We start from the raw sequence: 16875 nt of genomic DNA on the forward strand, positions 1-16875 counted from the left end.
ACAGTATAAATCTTTCTACGAAACTGAAAATGTGGTCCACTTATGTAATTCCCTAACTCTGTCATTCTAATTGCAAAACCGATATTACGCTGATACGTATAATCAGCACATAATAAAATTTAATATATTACAGACCCAACAGGGAAATCCAACGTTTTACCATTTACGCAATGAATATTCAATAATTAATAAAAGTCTCTGATTTTTTTTTTTTTTAATCTTGAAAACACGATCCGACTGTATCAATTCGAAGCACAGTATTGCTTCAATCATAAAATCAATATTATATTTGTACGTATAATTGATTTTTTTAAAGTGCTTTTCAGTGTGACTCGGCCTGTTCATTTTTCCATTATGGGAATGTTACTAAAATGGACGAATATTTAAAATACCGTGGTCAGGCTCGATGGGTTTCAGAATTATAGTTCCGCCAATAAAAACGCTTTTTTCAGGAGATATTGCAATTTCATTCTTGTTTCGAAGCGAAATAATAGGGCTGTATATGTATACGACGCCATAAAAATGGCAAAAATTTTTTTGTGCAACTATTAATCTTGTAAAAACGGACAAACATATAATGATCTATCATTGTTCGATTCTACTTTCCCATATTTTATCAGTATGAAAATAGTTTTACTAGTTTAATCAAGAAAGTAACAGTTTCAGACTTTTTAATATCGCAATTTATTTCTTCGTTCCAAACTAACTGCCAGTGAACACAAAATATGTTCTAAATTTCTTTCTTTAGTTAAATCGATCTTTAATTAATGGATTTTATTTGTTGCATCAAAAAATCATGTCGTATAAATAAGTTAAATGTTCTTTTATTTAAACAAACTTCAATCCCGTATTTTCATCTTGCAACTGAATTTATTAATAATACACTGGATATTCCAACGAACTCAAATGATTTCCTATCATATCAAACGCAGCGTACACTTCTAACCAAATTAAATGCTCTTCTATATAATTAAACATCTTATACAACATAAACATTCATCCCCTATTTTCACTTCCTATTTTTATCCCAACTACTTTTACTCCAACAATTTCTTCCTTATATTAAATTTCATTTACTAATAATAAATTGCAAATCTCTACAAACCGTTTCCTACCAACCACTTAGCACGATAAAAACCTATCATCCCCAAGTGTTGCACGCAACCGAACAACAAACCGTGTAACGAGACACGCAAAAGGGCGGAAGAAATTTTTGCATGGACCAACGTGTGCAGACACACGTACTCGCCGATGCAAATTACAAAAGTTGTACAGCCTCTAATTTAATCGAATCGTCGTACGCCATCGTATATCTCGTTTCGTTGGAATATTTTACAAACTACCCTCCGCGCAACACCTCCACCATGAAAATGTATTACGAAATTTTCTATCGCAGTTAATCGATGATGATTGGGATCCGACAGGCGTGGCTGTGCCGTTTTTCCACGAAAATTCTTCCACTTCGAAATTTCCACGGGGATAATTTTCCAGTTGAAAATGGACGATAAAGGGGTGGTTATCGGAGTGACACGGCGGCGTTCTCGATTTTCGAAACGCGCCCACGGCCCATTGAACGTCCCGACCGCAGCGTAATACGGACGGGTGTGTAAAACATTACAATTATTATTGCACGATTGATAAAGTCTGCATATAAGCTTAACACGCGACCGCGGCGAATTACGCTTTTCGCGAGCCGCCGCCGCCGCAAACGCGGACAACCGTTTGCAGTGTGCCAACGTTGACAAATTTGCGACTCAATCACGCGTCAAATATTTAGTATGATTAATAATCCTTCATCGACACCGATGGCCGGTGTCTTTCTCCGCGTGGAAGTTATTATATTTCATCTGCTGGTGCTAGTTGACGGTCGACAAATATCGGTACTTCGTGTTTGAAGTGACTAAAATACGCGCATTGCTGAATCATTAGAAGAGTCACATAACGAGGGAAAGTACATTTTTGTGAAAATTGGCTCGAGGTAGTAGGTCGTTAATGTGCCAGTATTTTCTACCTTGAAATTTAATAAGTCACTTTTATAATTAATCGTTACAAATAATTAGAAATTGACGATTTTCTGTACGCGTTGTTCTCCAACTATACGGACGATATTGTTTGATTTAATATAGTTTTGGTACCAAAATATAATTTGTTTTAGGATTCTGTTCTTTCTATGGTTCTTTCTCCTATCCGTTATTGATTACAGAAACATATTCTCTCAAATATAGCCATAAAAGAGACATAATAATGTACTGATGCTTAAGACCAATTTCATCCCCACAAAATATACGTATCATTTTATTACTTGTTAAAATTTTCAACTACCTCTCAGAATGTCGCTTATCGTTTAACTCATAATCGTCGAAAAATACGCATTTAAAGTACAATATTGTATACGTGTACGAAAGTTTAACGACATGACTGTCCCAAAAGACTGATCTTCCACACCAATTCTTCCACAACATAAAACCGTCACAAAGCCCCTAATCTTCCTCTTTCAACCTCATAAAAAAAAAAAAGGAGGAAAAAGAGACACCGGTAACCAACAGAATCGAAGCAGAGCAGCCCTTGCAAAATATTACTCGGTCAGATCCGGACGAATTAGCGCGTTCGAGGGTGAGAAGCAATAGAATAATCATGCGAGACGTTAACCTGTTAGAGCATTAGCGGCGCATGATAGGCGCTGCGGGTGGCGTCACAATGAAATGAGAGTAGCTGCGGGGATACGGATGAAATAGATTGAGAGAGAAGAGAAGAGAGAGAGAGAGGATGGTTGGGAGTAAAACAATTAGGGCTGCGTCGACGTACACTCGACCGAGCACCCCTCGTCGTACTCGGCAACCCCCGCATTAGGGGCGTCCTTCGGCCTTTGCCGACGCGTTCCTACTTCTGCCGCGTTGCTACGCCCAATATCTGGCCGCGTGTGTTGCTTTCGTGAAAATTCACCGCGATCGTCCACCGTCACAACTCGTTTCACGAATATTTCCTGGCCACCGATTCAATGTCATGAAGATTTACCGATCACCGATTCGTTTCGTCGGTGGAGATTTGGCGAGCATCGATTCAGATTGACGAAGATTCGGTTAGGTATTGTTGGAGCAGATGATTCTCGTGCGACAAGGTTGTTATGTTCGCATGAAATGCGTTGCGTTCGTTTTTAGTGCATTGCTTTGTTTTAGCGAGTTGCTTTGTATTTGCTGATTAGACTGCGGATTCTCGTATATATTCGTTTTTTTACGGCGAGAGCCAAAGAAATGGAACTATGTAGAGATAGTAATCTCTTCTCGTCTACCAAAGTTCCGACGAGCACCGACAAGATAAATTTCTCATAAACGTATAAAAAGTCTATCGATGATTAATAAGTAAACTGACGATGTTTTGGGCTATTTTATACTTTTACGCAGGTAAGCGAAGAGACGGAAATTTTATAAAGAGTTTCATCTACACAGTGGTATAATATAATGGTACAATTATATGCTGTTATGAACATAATTAAAGAAATGGAAGTTGAGTAGAGATTTTATCTTACCTAGTGAATATTATTATAAGTGGATAGTTTATTTTAGGTATATTTTCCCGTATTATGTGTATCACATATATTTCTGCATCTTTAAATTTATGATAAATGCAGAAACGTCCTCAGTTTGCTAATAATTATTATAGGTGAAACTTGTTCTCGATAAACTTAACACGAATTAACAATAAATGGTGTAATGACTGTACTCGGTGTTGCATAGGTTTCCAACCGTCGGATACAGATGTTTCACGTTCCACATAAATCTTTGTAGATCTACCTCTGTAGAATATCTCTTTCTCTAGAAATAAACAAGAAAAATATTAAGATATTTCAGAAAATATTTATTACATCGGTTAGGTATGGGTTCGAGTTACTGTGGAACTATTTATTGAAATGGGAAGAATCATATATTGGTTATTCGAAAGATCTTTTCACGCTGACTACGATAGTTTATAATTCGTTTATGCTACTATCGTTTATTAAATCTTGAGAAATTACACGTTTGAAATACGCGAAATTGTTTTATACGCTTGTAAGATACGTCATACGAGATATTAAACATTACATTTTGTATCAACTTTTTTTAATCTCGTTAACGTTAAGGAATCGACAAATCCACTAGTAAAATGAATATCTACGAAGATCTAGAGTCAGTAGAATAAGAATGAGAACTACACATTTGAAGATGGGCACTGAAGATACTATGATACCGTGTTAATCGCACCCAAAAGTTTCAAATGTTTAAATTTGCACCAAAAAAAAAAAAAAAAAACAAAATCCATTAGTCAAAAATTCGCATCAAATCGCCTTTAAGCGACAAATCCATGCATGGAATTTCAGGATCTACCCATGCCCATATAACAGCAAATAAGCAAATATTCCAAAAACCCAAATTTCCGCTAAAAGAAAATTCCATTAACCCGGAATTCCCATCAAATTTCCCTCAGACTACAAATTCGCCTCTGAAATCCCAAAATCTACACCAACAGCGCCAATATCACCAAAACCGAGGAATTCCCGTCAAATTTCCCTCCAACGACACCGGCACGTATCGTCCAACAACAACCCTTTCTCCGCGTCCACCTATCGCTCTCTCGAAAAATGACTGGAAACGCGTTGATTCTCGAACAACCCTCGAAATTCCTCGAGAAAGAAAAAGGGGCTAACGTTGGGAAGAACCGGAAGGAAGGTACACAGGCCTCGTTCGAAGAGTCACACGGCATAAGGCTACTCTATATTTTCGCAGCCAAGTAATCGGAAACGGCGAGAACGCGTTTCGGTGAACATAGAAACAAGTTGCGCGATACTCTCGCTCAGTGTCTCTCTTTTCCTCTATTAAAAGGAAACCGGCGAAGAGAAAATGGAGAAAAAGACGAACGAGTACAGAAGCATGCAACGATGCATTTATCGATCCGTTTGGCTTCTTTTCGCTCCTCGCTTGTCGCATTTAATTCGCTAGAAAATACTTGATGTGCTTGGGGCACTCTTTTCAGTTTAAAACTGCATCGCGTTTAATTCGAACAACAGCGAGAAATGGCGCGGCAGCATGCAGCCTCTCGGAAAATCGAAGTGGAAAACTTCGCAATTAGTCCCCCCTCCTCCTCCCACCTATCCCCTCCTCCCGCGTCTATCATTCTGTCTTTCTCTTTCTCCATCCCCTTTTGCGTCCCAAACCTACCGCCCCCTCCCCGACGTCTTTGTCGATGGTAGACGGAGTAATTAAACGACGTCTAATTAAACTCCTCATAACATTTTTATAAAGTTCCGTTCACCTGAATAACCTACGATTAAAGGGACCAGTGTCTCTCTATCTTCTTTCCGTTGAGCAAATTACTGATAACGTGTCTTTGCTTCGCTGTATCGTATTATATCCTACCCCTTTGTTCGTTCTTATCGACTGGCGTCCGTTTGAATTAATTGAATTACGCGTTGCTGCAACATGTTATAATTATTGATATTCGATAGACTAGCTTTTGACGGTGGAATGGCTGGCCGGCTGTGTGGCCGTAGAAGCTTTGAAATGACGCAGGGTAATGGTATGTGAAATAGTGTGATGGAATTGGTAAATGGAGGATTTGTTCTGGATATTGTTGCGATATTAGATGGTATTAAAGGGACATTCTTGATCGTATATATCGTGGCGATTTGTGGATATAGTGGAGTAAATTATGGTGACGGAGAATTGTTTAGGAATAGTAGTAATCTGCTGCGTTTGTGATGTTCGACCAATTTTCAGAGTTAGTGTTATTGATAGTATCTATATTAGTATCTTTGGATGATCCTTTTTAGGATACTTTTACTTATTGATTTTCATTTTTGAAGCAGTATATAATTTAGTATTTTTATTCTTAATCCGTTGATTTATACATACTGAAAAATGCAATAAAATTACAAGATTATAAGATGTAATGTATCTCCATCAGTTTTAGAGTGGCGAAGAAATGATTCAGGAAAAAAAATTTGATTTAGGAAAACCGTACGATATCTAGAAATACTATAATATCGCAGCAATAATTGTTTTAATGGTGGAAGAGCTTTAAAGACTTCAAAGTCATTTTCTTTCACTTTTTACGTACTGCGCCACATACATTTCCATCTTATCTTTTAACTACCACGATTATCACTTCTCTATCATTTTTTCCCTTTTTTTAATTAGTCATTCATGTTGCAACAAGTACAAGATTATTAATAATAATTCGTAAAAATCGCTATATATGGTACATAAATTATATTTAAGAAAATTCTAGAAAACGTAAACAACATACCGAAAGAAATTTATCATATCAAAAATAATAATATAAATTAAACTTGTAGTAAAAAATGGAGCCATATTGATCAACTCTATAAATTAAACTACAGAGACAAATAATAATTACACGTATTATTTTTTAAAATTTAGTTTGCAATCTACAATAATTTATACTATCTGCCTGTGATAAATAAATTCCTCGAAGTAAATCCGTTGTTCTCTTTAAATGAATACTAATTATGTATTTATAGATCCTACTATGTAAAAATGCAGTTGATCAATTCGATTTTTGAGGGGCCCAAATATTAAAAACATTCCTCGATTAAACGATTCGATATTAATATATTATCTACAAATTATGTATGTACAAAATTGTCAAACGCGCAACTTTAATTAATTAATAATTCTTTACCTTTAAACATAATTAAAATGAAATCTATTTCTTGCACAATCTGCCTTCGAATTAGTTCGCATAATCAAGCCATTCGCGTGGCGTTGTTTTCCACGAAAATTTACAAAGGAACAGAAGAAATAAAGGACGATAACGATCTCGACTAAAAAATAGGAAATTTCGTACAGGTACACGCCACATATTTTTACCATGCACGCTTCGGGAGCACAATGTACTTTGGCCAGGAATAAAAGAGGAAATGTGTGTCTCCCTTTTTCTTTTTTCTTTTTTTCTTTTTTTAATTCCCTTTCCCAATTATACGCGCAAGCATACGAAATAGAAATCGGTTAATTAGCGTGAAAAATGCCCGGTAATACCGGCGCTGCTTTTAGCTTCGAGCCGGTGTACGAGAAATTTAGTAAACAAAAGAAGATTTAAGCATCTTCTGCGTCGCTCGAAACAATTTGGACCCCGCCGCATTTATGGAATAATTTCGGCGAATCGAGCCAAATTGTAGGATTAGCTCGAGTATCGTGTAATTTGGTATTTTCGTTCAATGCTGAACATATGAACAATAATGAATTTCTCTTTAATATTATTAGAGTTGTGATGGATCTCTGAAATTTATTTATTTTATTTTGTTATATAATGTAATTGATACGTGCTTGGACAATTTATTTTTCTCGAATAATCTTTGGACTTTTGTAGATTTAACCGTTCCTATTATAGCTAACAGTATCATAGAGGGTAGAAGATTTATAGATTTGTAGCATTGAAATATCTAAATTACGTAAAGTCGAGATTAGAATATAGAAGGTGATAAATAGAGAAGGTGATAAATAGAGAAGGTGATAATAAAGAAAAAAAAACAATAGAAAAAATATTATTAATACTATTAATTAATATTAAGTATTCAAGCACATACTAAATTTTCAAATATATAATTTTTTAAATGTTCGAATGTTCAGATATTTGAATATTTAAATATCTAAATGTCTGAATCATGCGAACGTTTGAATATCCATCGAAATTCCAAAATAATGTTCCTGTTCAATATTAAATTTCTAAGCAATCGCTTCAAACCTCCTGATTATTTGTATAAAAAGTTTGAGACATTTTCACGTACTAACTAATTCACTAAAAAAGCTAATGTTTTTCTCGTCTTGAGTATCGTAGACCGAAATGATGAACCTAACCAGAAGGGCCAAAGTAGTGATACTATATTTTTAAGTTAATAGCCGTATGAGAGAAGTTGATCGGTTTTCAGACCTAACCCATAAATCCGATTACAAGAACAGATTTATTTTGACTGGAGCACGTGACCCAACAAAAACGTTCGCACCCTTAATCTGTCTTCTTTATTCGAATCGAAAATGCAACACCTGCTTGCGACAGAACAGATGCATTTACCGCAACAGATTATCATTCGTTCATAAAGGGACCTGTCACCCAGCCGGATATAGAGTCACTTTATTACTTTTCATAATATATTCCAGGGCACGAGCTTGTCTCCCCTCGTTTTTACGTATACCTACCCCTATTACTTAATTCTGAATCTCCTTGTTTGACTAATTGGTATTTATCTATGATTCGTTAGTTCATTCTTCTCGTAAAGTATTGAAAATTGTTACCGAGTTTCAATTTATTATTCGTATTATTCATAGTAAATATTTTACTTTTCACTGAAGATAATAATATTCGGAGATAACAGATGGCCAAGATTTTCATCAAAATCACACTATACACAAGCGTATGTCAATAAATATCCTCTTTTCCCAAAGGAATAATATAAACCGTTAATTAAACAAACACTAAAAAATACGCAGAAATCCAAATCAATAAAATGCCAAAATCAGATAAAGTATCCTATTCGGACTGTACAATTTTTGATCCGAATGTGACTTTTCCTGGGTATTTCAGGTCGCTAAAGCTGAAGATCATTTTTCATGGTAATGGACCGTTTCGAAAACTCGGCCTTATGAATAGTTAGCCGACACAGATCTTATCTGTAGATATCCGCATAAGATCGTGGCTATACAGGGCGGTAAACGCAAGAACAAGAAGCCAATGCCAATGCTCCAAATGTCAATCTCTGCCAATGCCAAATGCTCTCTGTATGATCACAGCCTTCTGGTCGATCGCCTCGCAGCATCCTAAAAATGAAAAATAACCCAAACCTAATTCGATACTCACGATTCGAATGCATAGAATAGAGTAAGCCATACATTGGATTAAAAGTACGAAATTTAAAAAAAAGGTATCGTCAAAATCCACGAGGACGTCACGCATCAACAGACAAGCCGAAATTTGTTACGCTTTGTTTCCGTGAAAAACGGCCCACATTTTCAGCTTGAGCGTATTCAAAAAACCCTAAAAAGTGTCATTCTAGCCGAATATTTCGCAATGCGCACATTAAACCAGAGTTCCAAAATTACATATCACAGTAAACGGAAGGATAAAATTTGCCAAAATTTTATTTACATTCATTCGGCTGGCCACCCCACGATAAACCTATATGCCAAATATTATCTTCCTGGCGGCAAGAATCAGAATTCTAATTGCGTGGAGAGTCGCTAAATCGTTGTGGTATTAACTAAATCCGGGTCGATACAGGGAATCGTGCGATATAAATCGTCTGTGCCACCCAATGGTTTCGCGTACTAATATCGCTCATAATTTATAGCCGTGACCCTGCGTGTTTGTCGAATCGAAGGAGGGTCGTTAAGGCTGTCGTACGCTGGATAGAACCGCGAAAATCGTACGTTCGACGGGTGACCTTCCCGATCAGAAGCCATAAGTCAGCCGTTAAGCCATCGCAAACGATGATGACGCGCCTACCAAACTTGAAATAATGCGACGAATGGAGAGAAAAATATAATATGTGCTGTGTACGTGGCGCGCCTACTCTGTTTGCTAAATATTTGGGGATGACCGAGCGTGAAAGCAATAATCGTTTCGAGAAAATATTATCCGGTTCCGTCGTCGCGTTCACAAGGTGGGAGAACGATAATATTCGCGTGCCGTGGGTGGTGGCACGATTGTAATAATACGCGTTTATTGGGGAGAATTTGGAACTTTGTAACTTCAATCCATCGAGGATCGGATCTTTTCAGATCTTAAGAAAAATTTGTTTTACCAATTTACGGTTGAAAAATATGTTTCCTGATGTTTCTGTAAAGAAGACATAGTATTCGAAAACTTTAAGCTAATTTTGCTGGAATTAAATACGCTTTTTGCTAACAATTTGTAGTTAGATAATAATTCGTAATATACATCATTGTGTAAATACGATATTAAGAATTAAGGGTTAAAAATAATTTGGTGAGAGTTTTGTAAGTAGATTTTTGAAATATTAATTTTTCTGATCCTTTGTAACGAACGTATGCAGATTTAACAGAGAAAAATGTTAATATAATTTCACTTTATATTTCTGGTTTATTTGATAGATCAATTGTAATTTTTGTAAAGTTAATACATATAGTTGTGAATTATAGTTGAGTAAATTAGTTAAAATCTATTACTTAGAATTTCACAGATCGATATATTTATGACAAAAGCAATACGACAAAAGGTGAACAGTTAAATAAACTATTAACAAATATGTAAAACCCCTGGAATGGCCACTCAACGACCGTGAAGATTCCGGACGATAAATGAAGACGAACAATAGATTAAAAAGGTTTGATAGGTAACAATTCTTTCGTCATAAGATATTATTATAACCATAGAACCAAAGAAGAATATATCTATCACGTATTACTAGAAATTTCGTACTGATTTTAAAGAATTCATCAAACAGAATTCGAGCGTTTCATAAGAAAACCAAAATTCGCCGATGTATTAAAAAAGAAAGGAATAATTTTCATAAAGCTTAATCTTCGAAGAAAGTAAATTTCCTCAAAATCGACGACACTACATCCCTTTTATCTCCGCTTATGAAAAACAATCGTAAATTAAAATTCATGCCAGATTAAATAAAATCAAATTAGAGCAAACAATCTTCGGAAAGAAATATTGATCCGATTCCGGAGAGACCGAAATCCCGTTCTGTTCCTGGGAACTTGTTCCTATAAAAAGTCACGACAATGGCGGAACACTCAGTTTTCTTGGACTTTCCCTTGCTTGGTTGCTCTTGGGGTAGCGGATAAATGGCTACCTCGTTTCTTCTACACCCTTGAAGTTGATTGTATCACGGACCAGGGCTTGGGACGGGGGATAGGGGGTGAGGGATGGAAGAACTGTTGAAAGAAGGGACAAAGGAGCACCAAGCAAAGGACGCGAAAAACACTGGGAGATGAAGAAGACAACGTTGACTCGCTTGAAATTACGATACAGCCCCGGCTGGTCGCGTGTACACACGCCCACCAAACTTTCTCGTTACATTACGTTAATTGCGTATTTAAGCTTCTCCGATATTAAACTTAATTACATCGTATTATATTGCTCGCGTGGGGGGAAACGATTCACCTTGAACGGGGATCATCCTCCCGGTGAAGCAAAGTACCCTTATTGTACAGTTGCTGCACTTGTTTTTACAATTACGCGATTGTTTCGCCAACTTGAGGGAAGTTCGTCAATGTATCTGCCATAATATCGTATTATTTTAAGGGAAGTTTGGATGGAACGAGAGAGAAGATAATATTCGAACGTTCAAATTTAAATCCGTCGTATTTATGGTGAATCTTCGATTTTCGATTCCCTTTTCCTCTGTGATTATTTCGCTGTTAAAAATATAAGGATACTTTCGGTGGAAATTTTTGCTATCCACTTTTTCTCCCCTTAATAACTGTTCTAGTTTCTAATATCAATATACTTGAAGTCGTATTTCTTAATATTCTTTATACACCACTATCGTCATTAAATAGTTCAACATTATAGAATTTTACCTGGAACTATCAAAGCATCCTTAAAAATATATGTTATAAATACAGTATTGGAGCGGTACGTCTTTTACACTTTATTTCACTTGTACCATAAAGAGTAATTTAGGTTTCCTTATTGAAACAATGGACACTTCCTTTGATCATATTATTGCTTTAAAAATTGTACGTATCTTTCATTTAAATTACTTAAGAACTAGTCCATCGATTAGTTACGTTAAATAATAATAACCAGTTATATATGTATCAGAAATAATCACAAAGCTTGATGTATAAAAAGAAGATACATAATCATAAATATATACACGGGAAAATATAAGTAAATATATGTTCGTTGCCTCGACTTACCGATCGAAAAATATTCCAGCTTCTACAACCACCATACTTCGATTTCCATCATCATCACATCCTCGTTTCATCGAATAAAATCCAGACACCCTGTAAACAGGTCCATCGCAATTTCACATGGCTAAGGACAATACAGAATCGGGTATCTGGAAAACAATATTTCTAACGCGTCCTGGAGCAAAATGGCGGGATATTTAACAGCAACGCGCGAAGAACGCGCAACAACCAAATTATCATCTTTCCTGTCGCAGAATAAGGCGATTTGTGAAACCGGGCAAAGTGAACACCGACGAACCATTCTACGGCGACATTGTCTGCGTCTGTCGTCGCTTGTGTACGTAGCTTAACGCCCACAATATCGGGTTGCCGAGCGACCCGCCGGCTCTACGGGGAAAATTTAATTTCAGCTGACAACATCCTGTTTCGCTACACACTGTGCTCAGCATTCTACAAAATCGCATGCGAGACGATACGGACAGGATGGTAAGCAAGCCTTCGACGACGATGACTCCAGATTGGTTGTAGGTTTCACGATCGATGACCATTTCACATCGTTTTTGTTTCCTTCTTGATATCGAGTTTATAGTCTTCCTTTTTAGTTTTCGTTCTTTGGGAATATAACATTCGTGCACATTCAATCATTTTCTTCCTATTCTCCTTCACGTTTATATTATATCTCTTCGGATATCTTCTTCTTCTGGAATATTTTATTCGTAAAAAGCATGGAATATAAGGAAAACAGTAAAATTACGTCAGATACTAAAACAAAATATTTTAAATACTCTCTATATTTTAAGAATATCTATTGAAATATAAGGTCCATTTTGGGCCATACAAATCCGAGGAGAACGGCAGGTTTAAATCGAATTAATTGGATAATAAAAGCGACCGGATACCATGAAAGAAGTGAGAGCGTTTGAGGAATTAAGATGTTTGATCAAATAACGCAAAAATAATTTATCTGCATCCATATTTTTGCATTTCTACTACCATTTGTACTACCGAACTTCGATAATCATAAAAGTACGAGCTAAAAGGCCGAAAACGATACTCCGTAAAAACCAATAATACCATTTCTCCATCCTCGCCGCTTAAACGTAAACAATCTTATTATATTTCTCTGGTGATTTAACAAGACTCGCTAGTTCCTTTCAGTAACGAGTGCTTTACAATACCAAACAGTTTATCCGCAACAATTTTTCGACATGCCGGTCGTGTGCGGATGGTGTATCGCCGTGAAACACGGGGGCGAGTTGGGCATTTTCCAGCGGCAACGCCACCACCACTAAGCATCACCGGCTGCCGCCACCACCGTCGATCCTCCGACGAAAGCCACGACACGGCCTGTGCATACAAACGGTTCCACGGTTCGCCGTGAGCAAGCCTGGGCCGGCGTTCGAATGCGTGCAACTCGCACGAGTGGAAAATACCTCAGAAGCTGAGGATGGCTACAACCACTATTTGTTCTAGTCTAGTCTCGCTCGGATCGCGTAGCCACCCAATTTCCCCTACTCTACCTCTGGCAACCGATCCCTCGTCCTGTTCCAACACGCTTTGTCTCGCCTCTCCGTCTTTCCGTCTAACCCCCTTGAGTAACCCTCGCTCGGTGCACGACCCTTTCCTCATTTCCTCCTCTCCCTTTCTCGCCCTTTCTACCACCCTCCTCTCTTCCTCCACGCGCTGCCTCTCTCGCGTGTCCGTCATCCTCTGGTTACTCTTTTAGCCAGGTCTCTGTTTCTGTCTCTCTCTCTCTCTCGCTCTCTCTCTCACTCTCTCACTCTCCTCCAACCCCGCGATCCACCCCAGTTTCACCAGTCGTCCCTCCTCTCCTTCCTCGTCTCATCCTCGCTGCTGTTCCGTTCGTTACTCGTTCCCCACTCGTCCCTACTAGTTTCGTGCGTCTATTTATCCACCTAGCGGTATGATATTACACCCCGGGGCACACTTTGGCATTCCCCCACGCAGCCACGTCGGCGGTGGCACCCCTGACGCACCCTCTGCTCGAGCCACGCCCAATCGTGGCCCACCGAACACCTCCCGTACAGCAGCCAGTCCATTGGCCCACGCTGACTTTGCGTCATCGCCACCCCGGCACTTGCACCGCGTGTTTCACGGATACGCCACCGCCACACAGCCGCCGCTACCGCTTGCTACCACCGCCGCCACCGCCGACGCCGTCGTCGCGCGCGCGACTCCACTTTGCCGGCTGATTGCGAGGGCATCGGCTCGCCGACAGAGACCGCCGAAAGGACCGAGGAAGAAAAGGAACAGGCTGGATATACCGGGAGAGTATCGAGAAAACGGGGCGAGGGCTAAAGGGAGCGGGGGAAAAAACGAGAGAGCGGACAAAGGGAAGTCGAAGGCGGAGGAAGAGAGCCGGAGAATGGCGTTGTGGAGCTCTGGTCGCTCTGGCGAAGAGGGTGTTGAAATTTAGGAGGCTTCATTTGGACCATTCTTTTACCGTCGCTGTATCGCGCGCCGTAGTTATTACGCTTATACTGAAATTTTTCCCTTTCTTTTTACGTTTTTTGCCTTCCTTTCCTTCTTGCTTTATGTTTCTTTCTTTTGTTTCTACCTCGTCTTCTCTTTTTGGGGTGGTCGCATTGGAACGAAGAGTTGCAGGCGGATGTTTCCGAAGACGAAGAGGTTAAGGGACTCTCTTGAATTGAGCGCGTTGATCGTGTGTAACCGAGAGCTTCTGTCTTCTCGCCTTCCGACTCGGAATCTGGGTTAAGAGGCTGACCTCGAGCCTCGATGGCTTTTGTCGAAGAAAGTGTTTTAACGCGCCACCGACCGCCCACGCTCAGCTCGCCTCTCACAAGTTTCGATTCGTTAAAGATGGAATAGCAACCCCGGTGGAATCGAGGCTTTTATGAGCGGAGCCTCGGAATATTTGTTTGTTCGACGCGTTTCGCTCGATTGTGCTCTCTTTTTTATGAATCGCAGCTTGCAAATTACATATCCATGAATTGATTTAATTTTTCCCTTAGCAAACAAGACTCTCATCATACAAGATCAATTCTTCACTGTTCCTACAATATAATGGATATTGTATAAAATTATAATTAAATTTAATTATAATCGATCTTATACATAGAAATTAAGGTCAAGCGGAGTAACTCTACTTTAGTTCATTGTTTATCAAGAGATTCAGATATTTAATAAATAGTAAAATATTCCTGTCATTTCCTACGTTTGGTGAAACCTTTGTATTTCTTCTGATATTACATTTAATGGGATGCTGGGACTCATGATTATGTAATTTAGCATACTTTAATATGCTTACTTTAATATATACTGTAATATATTTATACATACGTGCACTTTCCAAAAATCTTATTTCATCCATATTAATTCCGTACTATTCTCTAGAAATTCTCCATAATCTTATGTATTCACAGCTAAATAAAATTGCAATAATGGAGATTAAAGTATATATTTCTGCTCGTTCTTTTATCAAAAAGAAAATAAACTATTTCGCCCTTAGACGATACTAAAAAACGGCAGAAGCACCAGCAGAAAATTATACGACCGTTTAAAACGTTGAAGAACCGAGAGTAGAAGAACTCTACGCCTACGAAAATCAAAAGCGTACTTGGGCCGCACATCCATGAACGTAACGAGCCACTCTTCGACTTATCTCGCCGAAGACACGGTTTTTCTAACGGATAACAACGGGGAGCCGTTGTTCCCTGTGCGTTATGCAGGAAGCAGCAGCTTTGATCAGTATGGTAATGCATCGGCCCCATGAAAAAGCTCTGAAATTGCGACTCGTTGCAAGCGTTGGATGAGGAGCAGGCGAACCAGAGAAGAAGGACGAGATTTAGGGTGAACAGTTGAGCCTCGAAAGGCCTAATCGTCCCGGCAGCCTCTTTGTACGCAAAGTTAATAACGTGTATTTATGTATTTGCCACGTTTAATTGCCTGTGCGGCTATTACATTCGCTCTGAAATGCTCGCTCCCGCCTTGAATACACCGCAGAGGGTAGTATTAAGTACTTGCTCGAGTGTTCAGCGAGTCTGGCAATGACACGAGACCTTCGTGTACTGTACAGACCGGTTGCTGTTCTACCATTCCTCTTAAACTTGTTAAATATCGATACTTTAAAATCTCCATGCAATTTTCCTTCTTTTGTGATCAGCAACTTCCCTTTTTTAATGAATGACGAATATCCTATGGGTTGAATTAGGTCTATCAATTAGCTTCTACCTTAATATTGCCATTAAACTCGTCAAGTAACAGTGCTTCAAGGCCTCCTTGCTATTTCTTTTTCATAATCAGGACATTTATTTCTTGTTTGGACCAGATGTGGTTGCAGTTACTGTTGACTTGTTTCGGTAAATTGAATTTTTGAAAAAAGAAGAAAGAAACAAATGGTATATATTATGCTTGTAACAATAAATTCTGGTCTAAAATGGCCAGTTCTTCTACTATTCCTATTAAAGTTATTAAATATTGATAGTTCTATTTGTTTTTTTTTTTAAATTAAAAATTTAATTTTTCAATGCATTAATATTTTTTGCTAGTTATGACCACCTTTTTTATTGGAAATAACGAGTTCATTTTTTGGATTTATATATGTATGTGCATGTTATTCAGTATACTGTAAATATACTATATAAATAGTATTACCATGAAATTGTTATTGGAAATTACAATGTAATATTCTGCTGTTGCCTCAATAAATATTTAAATCGTTAGCTCTCGGTAGAGTACAGTATTATATCGAAGAATTATTGTTTCAGTGGATGGATAAATTAATATCCACCAATATCTATTTGATTTGCTTAGAATGCGTAAATATAAATGTTATCGTTGAAGAATTACTGCTATAAATTAATTTACCTCCAATTTAATTGCAATATTGTTATTAAACCTTAATAGAGATATATCCTTTTTTATTTATCTAGTTGCAATTCATCTGTGGAAAAATCAAATATAAGCGTCATTTTGAATTACGATTTCAAAACAAAAAGAAGTATTCGGCAAAATA

At 37.9% G+C, this 16875-nt stretch overlaps 1 long non-coding RNA gene across 1 annotated transcript; it reads right to left on the reverse strand.

The window, feature by feature from the left end:
• Positions 1 to 8359: 8359 nt before the first annotated feature.
• LOC126919987 (uncharacterized) lies at positions 8360 to 15362 on the reverse strand. The gene is made up of 2 exons (XR_007711857.1): positions 11883 to 15362; positions 8360 to 8807 (listed from the first exon to the last, which is right to left on the reverse strand). It is a non-coding gene; the product is annotated as an uncharacterized LOC126919987 (long non-coding RNA).
• Between the last annotated feature and the right edge of the window lie 1513 nt (positions 15363 to 16875).

The sequence above is a fragment of the Bombus affinis genome, chromosome 9, assembly GCF_024516045.1.
Source record: "Bombus affinis isolate iyBomAffi1 chromosome 9, iyBomAffi1.2, whole genome shotgun sequence".
NCBI lineage: Eukaryota > Metazoa > Arthropoda > Insecta > Hymenoptera > Apidae > Bombus > Bombus affinis.